At 41.6% G+C, this 6,065-nt stretch overlaps 1 long non-coding RNA gene across 1 annotated transcript in view; it reads left to right on the plus strand.

The window, feature by feature from the left end:
- LOC112551168 overlaps positions 1-5,011 on the plus strand; it is a 25,734-nt gene extending 20,723 nt beyond the window's left edge. The window contains exons 3-4 of the long non-coding RNA XR_003095364.1: positions 2,657-2,779; positions 3,880-5,011. This is a non-coding gene — a long non-coding RNA (uncharacterized LOC112551168). The remainder of the gene's footprint in view (positions 1-2,656; positions 2,780-3,879) is intronic.
- The last annotated feature ends 1,054 nt before the right edge of the window (positions 5,012-6,065 follow it).

Below are 6,065 nucleotides of genomic sequence, written 5' to 3' on the forward strand. Positions count from 1 at the left end.
TTACTTTTGTTCTGGCACCAGCAGGCTCAGTCCATGCTGTAGCCTGCAGTACAGAGCATGGCCCCAGTCTGGCTCTGTAGGAGCAGTGCTGGATCCATACTGTTAGGCTGGGCTGGGGCTGTGCTTTGTGCCCTAGGCTACAATAAACATAGAGCCTGGCAGCGCCAGAGCACAGGTAAGGGGGTAGAGGCTGGGGGGAAGCGGGGAGGGCACAGAGCACCCAAGGCTGTGGAGGACAGAAGTAGCATAGGGAGTGAGAGCCCAAGGCTGAGGGAGGCAGGCATGAAGGTGGGTAGGGGGAAGGGTGACAGATAGCAGGGGGAAGCAGCCCACTCCCCTACCACCTCAACACTGCCTGCCGCCTCCTGCTTCATACACTATCTGCCCCCTTACTGCTGCCTCCACCACCTGGTTTTACCATGTGCCCCATCCTCTCTCGCTGCCTGTCCCCAGACCACCTGTCCTATTACTGCCCCCCATCCCTTGTTCCCGCAATAGCGGGAAATTTAAGATGACCCCCATATAATTAGGTTCAATGCATGGAAAATAAAAAAATATATAAATTTTCCATGTATAGAATCTAATTATTGGGGGGGAGGTCATCTTTAAATTCAGGGTCATCTTGGATTTGGATAAATGTAGTGTATTGCTCCAGTACAGTGCTGGACAGCAACACTGGGCACATACTGTACTTGAGCTATATCATGAATAGGAAGTATAGCCACTTTGGTGCAGTGCTATGCTGCATGCGCTTCAGAAACACTGCTGGTATGCTGTGCCTCTTGCTGCATATGCAGCACATGCAAAGGTGGCCCTGCCATTTCTGGCTTGGGGGATAGGAGTGGGCATCGTGTGTTGGAGTATGGAGTTGCTTGGCACCATACTAGACTAGTATAATTTTCTTAATTGTGAAATCTTCTGGGACAGATTTTAAACCCTGACTAAATTCATGATTTCCTCCCTTTCCCCTGCACCCCCCACCCCGTGCACACGCATGCACATTTTGCTGCAACTTCCTCAGCAAAACTAGGGTGTCTGTAGTAGTTGTAGGCTATTAGAAACCCAAGCTAAATGTGCAATAGTGGGATGATGAAACTAAGGCCTCTCTTTGTTAAAGATTAGCGGGTTCCCATAGCAGAGTTCCTTCCTTTTCTTAGCAGGCAGGGTTATGGGATCAGTGGCCTCAGTATAGGATGTCCTACAATGTTAACTGGTAGCAGGACTGAACTATTTCATTAAGAAAGCTGTACAGCGTTTCTAAAGTCCTGATTAATACTAATATTTTACTGTGAGCTCAAAACAGATCTCAGTATATCCAGAACCACCTTTATTTGAAACTTGTATTCATGCTTCTCTGGCAATTTTTTTTTCTCGTATTGTTGTGGCTCTTGTGAATTTGACCAACTTGCAAAGAATATAAACAATAATCGTATGCCCCAGAAAATGATTGTAGTAATAACACCTTGAAACTAAAGGTAAGCAAGTCTTACTGGATTCTAGTTACCCTATTTGAGACTATCCTTGTAGTTTAGCGGGGCAGGGAAGGCCATGGAAATAGCTTTGGTTTCACTGTTAATTAAAAAATGTCAAAGATGTATATTTTGGACTGTGTCAATATTGCTTGCACTGTTTCGCTCAGTGGTACAGCTTCAGGAAAAAGATGGTTGTTCCCTTAAGGTTTAATGCATTTCCTTTAGGTTAATCTTGTCTTTTTTTGTAAATTTTGGATCTGCATGACTGAAGTCCAAAGTTGAAGACTAATGACATCTTTTTTTTCCATTGCTAAGAAATTATTTTAAAGTTTCCATATTTTTTTTTTAATTCTTATGCCACCATGTCCAATAGTGATCATTTTACTATACATTTTGCCTTTTTTGTATAATGACAGTATTTGTTTGGAAAGTATTCAGTTCAGGGAACAATGCTGTTCAGTTTTAGTGAATTAAGCTATATTCAGCCCTTTAATTGTTTATAGACCAGAAATGGGCAATTACAGTGTTCAGGTAACACTCAAGCCCTACCAGAATATATTTAGCAGTTCTGTTGAGTAACTGTCTACAGAACTGAACTGGCAACAAATGAAAGCTGTTGGGTACTGTTGTGTGCTTTCATAGGATGTAGATGACCAGTTTATAGTCCTGGCAATAGCAAAACTGATTGGGAAATAATTAAGTGCTTTCTTTTCCTTGTCAAAATAGAAATTTTTTTTGTAGGAAGAGTTTGCCTCAAGTGTTCTATCTAGCAAAAGATTACAGGAAGTGTTTCATATTTTACCAGAGTCCCCACTTGAACACTTATAACAGAAAGAAAGCATGGTCAGTTTTTTGCTTTGAATTAATTGTTTCTTTTTAAAATTTTATTTTTTTTAAAACTAGAAATTAAATAGGTTTCAGTTTACCCAAGTCAAATTATTTTGGTTTATTGGTGCACACAGACTTTTAAGATTTGGATGTTTCATCCCAAATCGGGAAGAGAAATCTTTGAAAACTTTCCCAAGGGGAAACCTGTTTCTCACTCAAATATAGTGCGTCTACATTGCCCTCAGTTCTGACTGGTATTATTCATTACTTAAAAGAAACATTCAGACATCACTTTAGTGCTGTATATGCTGATCTCTGTACTGCATGACTGAGTGCATACTGTCTTTTTCCTTTAGGTATATGCAAGCGAATGGCACAGTATTTGACTTTGCACTCCTAAATGTCTCGCACAGTGAATCTTACAAAGTTGAGAAACAACACATTTCAGCTGAGATTAAAGCTGTGGCATTGATATAAAGGTAGGTCACGCAAAATTTCAACAATTCACTCCTCAAAAAAGCCCAAGCTATAATCTTGGCTTGATTTAAATAGGATGGAAAATGTTATATAGTATAACAGGTATTTGACAGAAATCTTTAATTTCATTGGCACTTTCCTTTCTTAATTTTTCTTCCCTGCAGGCTAACCTTTCTGTTTAGTTTCTTCAGATTTGAATTGCAGTAGGTACTTTACAATGCAGTGAAACAGGCAGTCCTTTTGGTTCTGTTTTACTATACAGAAAACCAAAATATGTTCCATTACAACAAAGGATACAGTTGTCTGTCAAGCTCAGGTCCTGGTTATCTTTTTTTGCCTTTTGTGATGATGTTTGGTCTTGATGTACCTGAGTAAGTTTCATATCTTCTTTTCTCTAGTGCAGAGGTGGGACAAATAATTTTGTATACAAATTGTGGCCAGGTACACATTGCTGTACTTTAAACCTCCAGAACCATATTGCCTCTCAGTTTTATATATAAGTACAGCTTTTGGAATTATAATTTGTTCAAAGCCCTACTTATCTGCCTCTATTTTTCCTCCTGTAGAATTTTGCTAGTATCTCATACAAGGCTTGTGAAGATTACTTCATCTGAGAACTTTAATATTAGCTTCAGAAAAAGGATGATGTTTAATAATGAAGTCCAGAGGTCTTGATTTGAAACTTTGCAAAAGTATTGAAGACTTATTTACAATTAAAAAGCTACAGAAAGAATAAGTGGTTAATAATTTAGTGACAAAAAAAAATCCTGGGTCGTAAGGTTTATCATGATGGCACAGATGTTTTTTTGTTTTGTTTTTTTTTCTGGCATGCTTTACCTGTTCTGTCTTAAAACAGGGGTGTTAGAGAGATGGTCTGCTTGCTAGATTCACCCTGTAGAGCTCCATTTTCTGGCCCAAAGAGCTGCCCCTGGGCCTGGGTCTGGACCCTCATGTAGCGTATCCCAGATTGGCCTTCATGCAGCATGCCCTGTCCCTGTGTGCTGCCTTTTGGCATGTGGGGCTGGTCCAAGGAGTGCATGCTACATGCAGTGTGCAGAGCCTGATGAGTTTGTTATACCTGTCATAATTCTTGTTTCTTTAGATTACTTTCCTTCCTCCTCTGAAGACTTCTATAGAATGCAATCGGTATTTTTAGCTGGCTGGCAGTGGCAAGATCTAAAATGTAGACAAAATGTATTTGAAGAGCTACAGCTGTTCCCATGTAGACAGTGTGGCAGGTAATGTTGGTATAAATTGAGGCATAGTTGTTAAACTGATGGCTATGGTTTGTGGAATCCCCTGTGGATCTTGGTTTCAGTGAAGTATGTTTAGGAAGGGATTTGAGCTAAATCAAAAAAGAAAATTATCTTTTTATATACTGTCTGCATAGAAGAGTATACCAGTATACTTTCTCCATGTAGATGAGATTTCTATGGTGAACTTCTTAGAGACCGAATGCACTATCGGTACACTCCGTTGGGGGCCAGGTAGTGTTTGTTTTCAAAACTGATGGCATCAGATTCCTATCTGTGTGTTCAGATACATTTTTAAAAATAGGCTTGTGCTGTGGCTTGCATTCAAGTCTGTTATTTTTAACCCTCTTAGTTTCTTGAATAAAATCAAGTTGGAGAAATGTTGATACAGTTTGGGAAAATAGTTCTATATGGGATCTTATGGTCCCCATAATAGGAGTTATGTACTGCAGAACACCTGGACAATCTCCTGGGCAAGAAAAGGAAGACGGAGGAAGTATTAAGAGACCTCATGTCAGCCACTTGGAAAACCTCAAGGAAGATGGAAAACTTGGTAGGGGATGCTTGCAGAGGAGAGGGACTGCTACTAAGGAAGACCTCAAGCTGATGGGCAGCTCTTAAAAAGGACTTTGACTTGACTTGCCCCTGTTTGCACTAGCTAGGAATTCCTTGAACAGCTTTGCTGGTGAGCACATAATTGCAGTGTTGCCACAGGGTGCTGAGACATTAAGCCCTGTGCTCTAACTCCTGGTGCTCTACATAGTGCCATGAGTTAGAGCACCCCTCTGGCCCTCCCCACCCAACAGACTTTTTCCTGTTGGGTAGGGGAGGGTGGGGGATCAAGTTTGCCTAGCTGGCTGAGGAGCCAGTACCCCAGCCAAGGAGGGCTGTGGGGAGACTGCAAGGCAGGGGTGGGGGGGCTCCAATCCATTCCCCCCCCTTCCCCCCCCTCCTCCCCCCACCTCCAACTCAGGCCAGGCAAGCTGGCAGCTTGTGAAAGGAACAGCTTTGACTGGGCTGCAACAAGCCATCCCTTATTATGCAAAAAATTAACTCTAGGGGACATAGGTTCCCTAAGGCGCTCTAAAGCAGATACTTCATTTTAGGAAGCTTAATTTGTCATGCGATCAGCCACTTCAAAAGCACTCTGCAGCTGTGCACATGTGTTTTCAGGGGCTTGATTGCACGAAAAATGTAACTTCTGTTTACACTCACAAGCCCAGCCCTTTTGTCCAGCAGTCCCGTGGGAATACTATGTTCTGGGAGCAACAGTGTTCACACAACTCCATCTACAGGCCTTTCTATCGCACTTTGCATCCCAGGATGGTAAGACCTGAGTTCTGGGCTCCCTTCCCATGCCATTTAATACAGTAACAGTTACTAGGCAGAAAGCCTACACCTTCTCATGTTTGCAGTCTGTGCAGTGCAAACTTTTGTGAACCCAGCCCTTCTAGATATGTGTTCAAGATGCTGCTCTGAAGTTTGCGATGTTCTGTATTGCATTTTGTAACTGCTTGTGACAACTCATTCAGTTCTTTTCAGTTAAATGTATGACATACTTTGTCTAATAAAGATATCTTTTTTGATGGTAGCTGAATAATTTTATAAAATCACACATCCCATAAACCTAGTCAAATAGCCTCGCTAAAAATTTACGTTAATGATTTTTTAAAACTTGTAATAATAAAACAACTGAAAAGAGGATGATTTACGAATACATGATCCACTTGTTCTCCAGCTGAGCCAGGGTGTAGTTAAGCAGGTTCTTCCCCTCATGCAGTATCTAGCAATAAGTTTCACAAGCCAGGAAGGCGAGGAACAGATATGACTTGGGGAACATTTGGCTAGGTTGGAGTGCTCCAAAAAAGGCCCTGGGGGTCATAGCAGAATGCAAGCTGTATTCTTATTGCCAATAGCATACTTCAGGGATTGGCAACTGGGATAGATCTGATCTGCAGAGGTCAAGCCCAGTCTGTGTGTTAAGAACAACTGACTGATGCTGTGCTTCCACCCAGTCCAGCCTGCATTTTGCCAA

Source organism: Alligator sinensis, unplaced genomic scaffold (genome assembly GCF_000455745.1).
Source record: "Alligator sinensis unplaced genomic scaffold, ASM45574v1 scaffold266_1, whole genome shotgun sequence".
NCBI classification, from domain to species: Eukaryota; Metazoa; Chordata; order Crocodylia; family Alligatoridae; genus Alligator; species Alligator sinensis.